This window comes from Oxyura jamaicensis, chromosome 2 (genome assembly GCF_011077185.1).
Source record: "Oxyura jamaicensis isolate SHBP4307 breed ruddy duck chromosome 2, BPBGC_Ojam_1.0, whole genome shotgun sequence".
Taxonomy (NCBI): Eukaryota; Metazoa; Chordata; class Aves; order Anseriformes; family Anatidae; genus Oxyura; species Oxyura jamaicensis.
The window spans coordinates 63,609,454-63,621,902 of NC_048894.1; the positions used below are offsets into that span (position 1 = coordinate 63,609,454).

Consider the following 12,449-nt stretch of genomic DNA (forward strand, 5'->3'; position numbering starts at 1 on the left):
AAATGCCAAACCCCAAAGTCCAAGACTTTTTTACCCAATAGTAGATAACATCAACACATCTGTTTTTGAAGGTTCCTTCCTCCCTTCCTCCCTTCCTTTTTTTATTTTTATTTTGTAAGACCCAGAAACATGACACTTTTGTTCAAACACTTTGTTATAACTGATACTTAATTGGGCAAGGAAAATACTCCCAGGGCTTCATTAACCACAAGCCAAATTAAAAGACAGAGGCTGCATTCCTCAATGAAGTACTCTGCATTTGAAGCTATGAGTACACACTCATATTACACACTCATTCATATTACAGGCATTTATTACATAACACACCTCTGGAAAATAGAAAAATGAATTTATTTTGCCCTATATGAATTTCTTAAACATCTTTTCAATGGATCAAGGATCATTTCTTGAAGCATGAGGGCCAGGTCCCTGGTGCCCCAGTTAGTTCTTTTATTAACATAATTCTCTTTCACAAGCACAGGGTTGCTCCATCTTAAAAATAATTATGTTATTTTACCTCCTGCTGCTCCTATGAAAAGGATGTTGCAAAATCTCCCTTTTTTAATAATTAGACACCTTCCACTTTCCAGCTTAAATATATTCATGTCTAGTTTATACTTCTTTGCTTTCTTTTATTGTACAGCTGTGGGGGCCCATATCACTTGCTACTGTCTGTGCTTGCATCTCTTCTCCTGCTTCCACTTTGGTCCTACCAGGAACTGATATTCAGTGAAGTAAACCAATGCGTAAAGCCACAAAGCTGTGCTGAGATCTTTCAGGGACATAACATTAACTGAGCAATGTCTGAGTCAGTGTAGTAAAGCATTCACCCTAGCACTGATTATCTTTCCCATCAGTGTCAGCCACTTAAGCTGTCTCCCAGAAATTCATCCAGCTTGGTTAAAATTTCTGGGAAGGGAAGGTTTTCTCCATTGCCTGTCCAAGTCCACAGCTGTAAGAGTAGAAAACAAAAGGACGAGTCACTTTCAGCAACTGAATGATAAAAGTTGTGTATATTTTTGTTTTTCTGAAATCTTCTGTTCTTCCTCAGAAGGCTCACATGTGGTGTCCTGCTATCATGACTGTGGTGTTTGCACCTTTCTATATCTTTTCCATCTTAAAATATAAATCCAGTTGAGAGAATCCATAGGTCTCCTCTAACCTCCAGAAGACAACCTTTCCATCGACAATAAACATTTCTAAAGACATGAGGCTAGGGAAAGACACGACCCAAAAGTAGGGGAAGTTTTTGAATGTATATAATGCTGCCCAAATGTTTGGTTGTACAGCAACATCCAGCTTGGCTCCTCTGGCCAAAGCAACCTCACAGGGTCACCTGGTGCAGGACCTCAATGCAGCCTTCTGAGATGCAAATGGAGGTTACCAAGAAGAGGTCAGCACCTTGGAGGATTTCAAGACCTATCTGGACAAAGTCACATGCAACATGGTCTGAACTTAGCCTTGACCCTTTGAGCAAGAGGTAGGACTGGAGACCTCTTGAGATCCCTTCCTGCCCAAGGGATTCCATGAGTCCACGCTGATTTTCAGTACATAGAAGCCACAGATGGGTGATCAAATACATAAGCAGCTCACTGGCTAACATCCTTCCTACATAATAAATTGCCAAGTGTTAGTCACTCAGAAGCCCTGCAACGGAGAGCTGGAAATGAATGAAGGTAGTAAATAACCCAACACTGGAATTACAGAAAGCAAGATGAGACTTCTGTGTCTAGTTCAAAGCAGGTACTTTGAAAACTTAATCAGGCTGAAGAGCTATATAAAATAAGCTGGCCTCTGCCTCTGCTTATACAAAATATGCCTTCAGAGCCTCCCACTGAAATTCTGGCAGGAATTGTTCCTGGACATCATCTATTGAAAAATGATTGATTCCTCTTTGACACAGCATCAGAACATCTCTGGAATTTAAGTTTCCTTATGCTTGGCAAGCACTTTAAATTATTAAGAAATGGAAACATCAGAATGCAAGTGTTTAGTACTCAATTTTATGACTACGTTGCCTAAATGACAGATAAGTGCAAGATTAGAGACCTGTTAATACTAGCTATTTTTAAGCCTGGAAAAGCATTTTTTTTTCTTGCTGCACTACTGTTCTCTGCCAAATTACCTTACAGAATGTTTCTAGATTCCAGGACTTCTCCAAAAAGTTATTTTAATTCATAGTGTTGCAGGCAGGAAAATTACAAAAAATGTTAAATGTTACAGAGAAATGACGAAAAGCCATCATTGCCATTGTGGACCTCACGTGCTATATGGTCATTTCTGAACCTCAGAATTTAATCATTTTGACATGCTGACAAAATTAAAGACTCAAGAATCATTCCTTCATTGCATTCAGTCTTGCAAACAGAAAGCTAAACCTAATAGGCTGCATGTATAATGGACCTTGCTTAAGTACACAGCATGTCACTACAACATGGTGCATTTGTAAGACTCTGCTACTTTGTTCCAAAAATCTTAAGCAAATGCCTCTTCAAAGCAGAGTGGTTGATCACTTGTTCTATATTGTTTCATACATTCACCTGGGTAAACTCATGAGGTGAAGCGTTTAATGAGACTAGACTATTTCTCTTAAACAATATATAAATAAAAAAAAATAAAAACAATCCAGGAAATATGTTTCATTCCCAAATTACGCATCACATCACTGCAGGTCTTTGATGACTCCAGTAAAGGTTGTAGAGAGTAATATTAAGGAGTTTTTAAGCCTCACATATTTGTGTGAATGCATAAAGATTACACATCCATTTCTGATTGCAATAAGCTACCTCAATTTGTATTTGTAAGGGGCTATTTAAATATTTGGTTTGAAGTTTTTGTTTTGTTTTGTGTGTGTGTGTTTTTGTGTTTTGTGTGTGGTTTGTTTCCTTGTTTGTTCTGAGGAAAATTAAATTTCTGTTCTCTTTCAGACTTCATTTTCCAGGTCTCGGTTCCTGCTTTTCCTGTTCCTAAAACCATCTGCATTCAGCAGTCATCATTCAGGTAAACAGCTTTCTTGTGCCACTGCTGTTTTCTGCTCAAACTGCTTGAACTTGCCATGCTAGAGTCTCATGCCCCACACAGGGCATGGGGAGTCTCTTCTGAATAGGATCTGGGAGTGCACGGTTACAGGGACTGAAGGACGTTTTCTGTTTTGAGGTATTGAAAAAACAAACAAACAAAAATATTGGCAGACATTTCCTGGGTATCAGATTAGGCAAGCCTCCCATATTACCACGGGGCTGTAAACAGGCCATAACCAGGCTGGACTCAGACATCAGCTGCTGTGCATCAGGATTGGTGGAGAAAGGACTGGCCGTAAAACAGCAGGCTGAGGGTACAAAAGATAATACTGCAGGTTTTCTGCAAACCTTGCTGAGGCCTTTGACCACCTTGGAAAGGTGTCATTCAAAAAGAAAAAAAAAAAGGAAAGAAAAAAAAAAAAAAATGGTATCAGCATGTTTTCCTTCACAAGCCCTCATCAGCCCTGTCAGTCTATTGTAAATTAGTCTTCCTCAGCTATTGGAAAAAAAAACTATTCCTCCTCCACTGAAAGCCTGCTAGAAGTCTGTTTCTCTTTCACTTACTTAGGCCCAAGACTATATTGCCCCAGTCTTGATTTCTCCAAGGATTTCAACCCCATCAGCCCCTGCTGGGTTTTACCCCAGGCTTTGTCCAGTCTAACTTACAGGCCCTCCTCCTGGGTCACTGCTTGGAGACCCTTCAAAATGTCTTGTATTCCTGATTTTTTTCCCACAAACCATACACTTGCTTTATCAGATGCTAGAGGGCAAAAAGCTGTCTTCCAGTAAGCTTCTGATGTCTCAGCCTTACACAGTCACCATCAGTGCTCACAGCAAAAGAAAATACGAATCTCCTCAAGCACGGAGGGTATGTCCTGGGAGGATTCAGCTTTGACACAGCTGTGTGGGTAGATCAGTTGGTTTCTCTGATGAGTACACGCCGTGGCAATTGAACAAACTTCTGCAGTTAACAGCGAGTTATCTGGAGTTATCTGCATTTCTGGAGGTTTATTTAAGAAAGCACCTGTTGACCCTGCTGTTGTTATCTCTATTGCCATATGGCCACTGCCATCATGTAACTGTCCTTTCATTGCAGCCAGGATTGTATTTTGAAGACACTGCTTTTCATTCTTTGTGTGCTGATTACACACACAAAAGAATTCATTTCTGATAACCATTTCTTTAGCTATAAAAAGCACATCTACATAGTTTTAAAATGCAATGGGAGATGGAGCACATTTTCCCAGTAGGAAAAATCCCATTAAAATCCCATTGGGGTTTACTTAAATATTTGAAGCAATTTCAGAAGTTTATATAGAGCTGTACTTATAAGATGGAAAATTCATCCACAGCTTGGCAGGACACATATCCCAAGAAGGTGTTTGTTTAAAGGCAGATTATCATGTTGCTGTAAATTTGTTGTTGGCAGCTGCAGAACAAGAAGAAATTTCATCATAAATAACATCAAGGTTTCATGCTGTAGCAGAAATACTGCCACTATTTCAAGTAAAACCAGACAACATAAAAATCATACCTTATCATTTACTCATCAAGTCTGATTTATAGGGACTTCTGTACTTGGTGCTAGTCTTTTGTTTGCATCCTGGTATTTCTTCACAGGATGCTAGCACTCTCCCAGTTTGCGGCAACAAAAGGTTGGGGTGTAACATTTTTATTAGGCTTTCCCTCCTTTATTAGGTAAAACATGGTATCAATTATTCACTTCAAGCCACATTCTGTCATGAAGGGCTCCTTGACAGAAATATGTTTAAATAAATTAGCTATTAACTTTAACAGTACCATGCACTACTTTTCCTTTCTATTTATCCACTTAATAGTTAGATGAGAAATATACAAAATAGAAATAGAATGAGTAATATTTTGTAATCTTACTTCTATTCTTGGGTGAAAACTTCCAGGGATAATACAGTGTCTTGGAGGGTTGATGCTGCCTCAATAGGAGATTTTAGGGACTATAGCGGTTACCAGAAAATAAATACTTCCAGACTGCAACCAATGTGTTGAGATCCTATTTTTTGCACCTCTTCTTTCAAGAAGGTGGAGTGCCCCTCTCTCTATAAGCAAGGAGGATTTCAGCTCAGCTGGGTAGTCTGAAGCTTGTTCTTTCCATGCGCTTCTGAAGAAGAAATTATCATGTCTTTATTTTGTTTGGGAAGGCTGAGACTATTAAACACAGAGCCTGGAGGAGATGGCATGCTTTGGAATTTCTAGAAAAGGCCCATGGTTTGATTTGAATAGTTTTGCTGCTGATTGGTGGCATAAAATTTGGACAGCATCTATTTTATTGCATCACCATTACTAAACATCATGTGATATGATAAGACTGACCCACCCTGAAATGACTAATTGAGTGGGATGCCTGAAAAGGTTTTTTTCTTTTTTCAACCCTCAATTAGGGAAACCACATTTTCCAGGGAAAAAACAGTAACTTTTAAGCATGTGTGAATACATGTGCATGTTGTGGTGGGTTTTGTGTTTTTGTTTTGTTTTGTTTTTGTTTTTAACAAAGAAGGCCCTCCTGCCCACTAAAGAATTTGGTCAGAGAAGCTTTTTTTAACAACAACAACAAAAAAAAACTGTACTGAATCAACATGAATTATCTAATTTTAACCAGCATCTTTATTGTTTGATGCAAAAAGTAAGACTTACTCTCTAGGCGAGGCAAAAATGAACTTCCTGGCTCATGTAACTTATTGCTCCATTTGTTGTGAGCTATACCTCCACGTTACTTCCCTCCTTTTCAGCTATGTCTATTGAAATTGCAGCTACACCATTTCCCAAGAATATGCTTGGTGCGTCAGCTAACATTTAAATATTAAAAAAGGAGAGTGGCTTTGCAAACTTATGCCGAAATGGAAAGGTGTAAGGAGACCGCAGTCTGGAACACAGGAACTTGACGTTCCTCATGCTGAGGCCCCTCTGCATCTTTCAGCACTGAGGCCATGGGTGGTTTCTAGAAATAATATTGTGTTTGTAGCTGTGCACTGCTAGAAAATGGTTTTCAGACCTATCTGTTTATGATAAATTGCCGAGCAGTAAGCAACTTTTTCCCTTTTCCTGCTGAGACTGGCATGCTCAGTCCCTCAGTAAAGGCAATTTCATGTTTTGTCCCTCTGTCTCTTTGCAGGATATATTTCTATTGACCTTGGTAGGATGTCTATAATGTGCAGCAGATTGAGTGTGGGATGCCCATAATTCATCTGAGATATTCAGATGTGTTTAGCTCCCTTCCACCATTTTTAAAGAGTTTTAGGGTAAAAGGCACCATACACTACAGTTTAAGTGGGGCTCATCCTTCCCCTGTCCACTTTCCTCTTAAAACAAAATGAAAAGAGTCCTTCTTGTCACCACAGTGCAATAATGACTAACCTTCTAGCCTGGTCATGTAGGCTAAGTAGAGCCTTTGGTAGAACAGGCAAACAGTTGCTGACCCAGATCTTGAACTGTTGAGTTTGGGGGAGATGACTGTGTACCAGACTACAGAAAACTCTCAGTCTTCCACAGAAATTGAGAGGTCAGATATCAGATGTGACAGGATCCATGGTGCCTGGCCATATCCACAAATTAGTGCTTGGCTTTAAAAGTCACCTTCATGTGTAGTCCATATGGAGTGGTTTTTCTTCTTTGTGGTCTTCAGCAAGGTTTGAGTCTATCAAAATCTTATGAGGGGTCCTTCATTTGCAGATTGTGTCTGCTGTCACTGTAAGAATGTTTCTCCATAACAGTTTTCTACCTCTTCTAGTACCTTCAAGACTTCTCTTTGATGATCTGTAAAAAGGAGGCATATTTTAGCAGTAATGTGGTGACGTGCTGCACTAACAGCCTGCTCAGCCTTGCTCTGAGTGAACCTCTTGGGATGACAGTGCATTTTGCTGGGATCCAGTATTTTTCACTGAACAAAGGAAAGAAATGCTCCGTATCCAACTCAAATTTATCTATAAATGCCATCTATATGTGTTTTTCAGGAACTGCCTCACTGATAACAACAGCCATCTCTTGGACAACTCCAGGGAAAAACATCCTTTCTACAATTTTCTAACCTGGTTTGTGTAACCTTACTTGACACTAGCAGGGTGGGACAACATATTTTCTGCAGATCCCTTATGATGTCCAAGTTTCTTGAAAAGAGTAGGAAAGACATCCCATCCTTCTCAACACCTTTTCCTCCAAGTGCCCTTAAAGAAGGCAGCTGTGCCTAGAGCTGCTGCCACCACCTCTAGGGATGCCAAAATCCACACAAGCTCCCTCAGGCAAATCCTCTGTAAAAATTAAAACAATTTGAAATTCAAGAGAGCAGCTAGGAAAGCGCAGCTAAGGTCTCCAGAGCTTATATTCCAGTCAGGTACATGCTCCAAAGTAGTGGAGAGGCATTGTGGTTTGTAGCTTGTAGTCAACTGGTGGATTTAAGCTGCCTTCAGGGCCCCCACAGGCTGTCAAAAGAAAACAAATGGTTGCTGTGTGGCTGCAGCCTGGGGAATCCCTTGGGCCGCTGGTCATGGTCCTCAAGCCCTGAGCTTCAAACCCCTAGTAACAAAACAAAACACTGTGACAAACTTCATCAGATGTCAACTTCCAGCCCAGAGAGCTAAAGGGAGATGTGTCCTATAAAACTGTCCTAATACTTTACAGGAAGTATCACAGCCTGCTGTAAAGGTAACAGTCTATTCTGCAAAAACCACTGTTATTTTAGGGAGTTTTCCTGCTTACTACAACAGCTCCTTTTGGATCCACACAGTCTGGGCTGACAGGAAGCAGAGCAAGTACTGGTCTCCTGTCACTGCTCACATTTCAGCTGCACCTTCTTTTCAAAGTCTTCAGAAGCAACTGGTTTTGCATCAAGTTGAGGATTTCAAGAAAACAGCCACAAATAAGCCCTAAGCCATACCTGATTTAATAAAAAGGACCGACCTCTAGGAAAATGGTTAAAGACCATACCCACAGCCTGTAGAAAAAGCCCAGGGCATTTGGTGGTATCTTTGCCCTCCCATCTTCTCTTTTTTCCCTAGAAACCATGATGTAGCTGTGAACATAGCTGGAAGGTGATAAAGAATATAAGGAGTGCTATGTAACTCCTCTTCTTGCTGCCTAAACCTCAGAAACGTCTGGAGAAACTCTGGAGGATGAGTCAAGGTTTAAGGACAGCTCAGAGACCTTGCCATGCCTTAGCACCCCACCTCAATGGGCTGAGCAGGCGAACACCTGCTTCCAGGGCTAACCAGAGGACATGTGGCTGCTGTCCTCTCCCTGTGCTCCTGCTGACACTAGCACTCTTCAGGTCTCAGGGGGCTTGCAGGGAATCATCTAGGCTGTGCCCTCAGGGACTCTTTGGTCCCTAATCAGACAGAAGTTACCCATCCCTTCTTGGGGCAGGACAATAGGGGTTGCACCTTAGCAGCTGCTCACAAATTCATCATCTATCTCTTTTGGCCTTCCTATTCTTTCTTTAGGACACCAAAGTAGATTAAAAAAAAAAAAAAAAAAAAAAAGGTTTGAAAAACTACTTCTTTATGCTCTTGTCAAAATCTGACACCCATGTGGATATACTGATAGTGTTTTTATGCTGGCTTTTCAGTTTGAGCTTTACCACAAATTTCCTACAGCTGTAAAGGCAAATACTACCATGTAATTACCATGGTTTTCATTGTTCAGTGACATTAACTAGCTGGTTATGGTGGCTTTTATACCCTGGTTCATAGCCACATGCTAACATTCACTCTTAAATTTCATCCCCGAGTCAGATCCACAGTTCATGTCTTATCGTGATAGAGTGATATTTCCTCTTGCTGTTCTGTACTTTGCCAGCTCTGTGCTTGCTGGCAGTTACTATATGCATACCAAAAACAAAACAAAAAACATACAGCAAAACTTAGGATAAGCACAGAGGAAACTCAGCATGAATACCAGTGGATGACTGATTTAACAGAGGTATGTGACTTGATTATGTATGTTATTACATGAGCTTTTAAGGTGTTGGACAGAGTACAACAGATGACTATTTGGCAGTGGGAGTCCAGTGGGACAGTTTGTTAAATATCCACACATTCATTTCCTAGCAGAGTTGGTCTGGCCATGAAGCTGGAAGTGGAGCTCCATAACTGTGTCTCCTCAGAGGGAACAGCTGGTGGTGATGGACAAAGGGGAAGGCAAAACCTTCCTTGTGTCCCTGAGCATCTGTGCATCAGTCTGTGCATTACTGTATTCAGAGGAGATAGAGATTGGATTAATTTTTCTATCATTCATTGGATATAGTTGATATTTGCATTTAAGGAATAGGAAATTGTTACATTCTTGAGAGGAAACTTAAAGAAGTGTTGATCAATATAATATCCCATGTTAGTGAAAAATTTTAATTCATTCACAAACCAATGGACAAATTAAATGTATATAGCAAATAAAAACAGTGGAATATGATTTAAAATGCCCCTTGGAAAGACATGGCTACAGCTTTCCCAGTTTTTAGTGAAAAACCTGAAAGGAATTTGATAACAGAGCAAGCAAATTTTACGTGCTTGTACTGGCACGTACTGGTTGTACGTGGTTGTACAACACCCTTGATGCATATTCATTTGGAGCATGATGGATGCCCATAAGCAGCAACAAATACAAATCTTGAACTGAGAGGCAGAGACTTTCTGAAGAGTCTCAGACAGCAACAAATCCTTTTCTAGAAGGGGAGTTTTTCTGTGAGCTGGAGGGGAAAAAGGGTGCAGCAACAGAAAGGAGAAGGCTGCAGACTCACATTCATAAACAGTCCCTGCTCAGAAACACTTTAGATCCGGTTTGTCCATTATATTGGTACAGCTGATGGGAGATGCTTTGCAATATAGCATTAGCTATGCTTCTTTTTGAAAGGTTTTTGAGAAGTCTTTTTTTTTTTTTTTTTTTTTTTTTTTCATAGAGGGCACTGATACTAGAGACTTTCACGCTAGTGAACCATGTAACACAAGTGGCTCTGCCACACTTGTGAACTTCAGTTCACCTCCTGAACTGAAACCTGCTCCTTCAATAAGGCTGGAAGCCAAAATTTCACAGACAGAAACATTAAAGTGCTATCAGGATTTGTCAAGGGTCTTCAAAACACCCCTTCATATATTCTGGGCTAAGACAGATCCTGCCTCATCCTCCCAACTTTGACATAGCGTCATATGACGATTCATACTAACTAGCATAAAAATGCCAGGTAATATATGACTACAGAATGAGTGAACTCTCCTCTTTCCTCCTCATCCCTGATCTTTCTTCTCTCCCAGGTCCAAGAGGTTAGCTGATTAGAGACCTGCAGCATCAAGAATGGCAACTTCTACTCCAAAAAGTTAAAAAATTTACAGAGGACAATGTAAGTCAGCAACTCTTGTTCTATTTCTGACTCATCATTTGCAATGAACAGTAACTCAGTGTCAGGGTCATGCAGCTCCTTTTGTCCCTAAATCTGTTTAAACTCAAACATTGGAAGCCTTGCCCTCCACCTAAATGTCTTTATATGGAGGTACCACCTAAATGTGAAGGTGGCACCTATGAGGTCCAGAGTGAGGAGTACTGAAATATTAATAAATAATAATAATAACAAATATAAACACAAAAGGGTATTGCAAGCATCAAAGGCACCTGTGAACAATCTCTTTTGTTTTTAAGTTTTGTCCAACAGGTGGAAGAGTTATTAAAAGAAAGGCTGCAGGGCCAGGAGGTTTCATTTTCTTGTACAAATATCAGGGTACATTGGAGCATGTGGTGTTGATGATGCTGTGGGGACACAGCACAGACTACTTGGGCCATTAAAAACCCACATCCTAGACTATGCCACATGGCAGCACAGAATAAAAACCAAGCATTTCTTGCTAACACAAATCAATTAAATTATTTTTAGCATCTACAAAAACAAACCAAAAAACACAGCTAAAAGGCAGTCACAATGATCACTAAGACAATAAGTGTTTCTAAGATTAGACTTGAAATTCTCTAAACACATGCATCCTCTCCCCTCCTTCCAAAAGGAAAATCATAGTAACCATTAGGGTGTCTGTGTTTATGACTACAGCCCATACAACAAAGATTTACATTAAAGGCTAAGGTTTTTACTTTTCATTCTGCTGCGTGAATGTAGCTTTTTTTGCTCTTCTTTGCTCACAGTAGCATGATCTATGTGGCCATTTTCTATGACTGCATATTTAGCAGTGAGATAATAGATCCTCTGATTTCCCTTTCCCCGTGTTGTTTTCACCAAGCAAAGCAGGTTGGGGTATGAAGTTTCCTACAGCCTTTTCACCTGTTGTTGGCTTCATGGGAGCAATTCCTGTAGCTCAGACAGTTGCCCAAGGTGTGCATTGCTCTTCCCTTTCCTCTGCTTTTACCATGAAGTGGATTTTTCTTCAGACTTTTATTTAAGAATATTGTGCAAGAAAAGAAAGGTGGAATAATAAAGCCATGTATATCCCAGGTATGCTTTATTTTCTTGGGAAGCAAGTCAATATGTGTGTCTGCATATAGATGTGCAAACATATATAAATGTTTGTATATTTGTGTCTCAGGATCCTGCATATGGACAACAGGACTAAAATGTTATAACAGGAGACTAGGAAAACATTCTTTCATAACCTTTGAGGATGCTTGAAAGTAATCCTGAGGTTTTGGGGAGGAGGGCGTGGAATTGCAAAGCACTGTGCAGACTGCCTCAGTGAAAATATCCACTAAAGGCACCATCATAATAGTTATTAATAAAATAAAACTTCTTGAAAATGTAATGTATGGTTATCATTTGAATCCCAGGAGCAACGTAAGAAAAACAGCACTTCAGATAGTGTATCAATGTGTTTTGGAGGTTTTTCCTAATAAAATAAACAGTGAATTTGCTTACCCTCTTCTTAATTAACATGAAATGATATGAGCTGTTATTTTTATTATCTGAAATTTTATTTTATTATCTGAAATTGTATGACAACTTTTCCAAAAATATGTAAGGGTTGTTGTGAATTATGCAAAAGTAAATATATATGTATACATTCTTAAACTCTTTGCATCTAGCACCACCAGGTAATTTTCGGAACTGCTGGCTTAAGCAGCCTTGCAGTGGCTTGCCTGATGGCCTGGTGCAAGAGAGCCCAGGGTGGCTGGCAGCTACCTCCACTCCAGCCCTGCCTGCCTTCAGAGATCTGATGCACTGGGACTGGCAGATGGCCCTATACACATCTAATTCATGCCCCTTGTTACCATGTTTGGGGGTATTTCAGTTAAAAACCACTGAGTTCCTAAAGGTGGGGAAACTTGGACATTTATAATGCTGTGGGGAAGGACCATGGGCAACTCCACTGTGCATGGTGCATGACCAACCTGATTTGAGCCTTAGAGTAGCAAAATGTTGGAGAAAGGGCTTCTTTTTTTTTTTTTTTTTTTTTTTTTTTTTTTTTTTTTTTT

General features: G+C 40.0%; 1 long non-coding RNA gene across 2 annotated transcripts in view; it reads left to right on the forward strand.

Annotated features, from left to right (window-relative positions):
* Positions 1-2,933: 2,933 nt before the first annotated feature.
* LOC118161645 overlaps positions 2,934-12,449 on the forward strand; it is a 17,462-nt gene continuing 7,946 nt past the window's right edge. Inside the window, exons 1-3 of one of the 2 annotated variants that reach the window (XR_004748115.1) lie at positions 2,934-3,000; positions 7,007-7,084; positions 10,292-10,377. This is a non-coding gene — a long non-coding RNA (uncharacterized LOC118161645). The remainder of the gene's footprint in view (positions 3,001-7,006; positions 7,085-10,291; positions 10,378-12,449) is intronic. The other variant, XR_004748116.1, reaches the window with a different exon arrangement.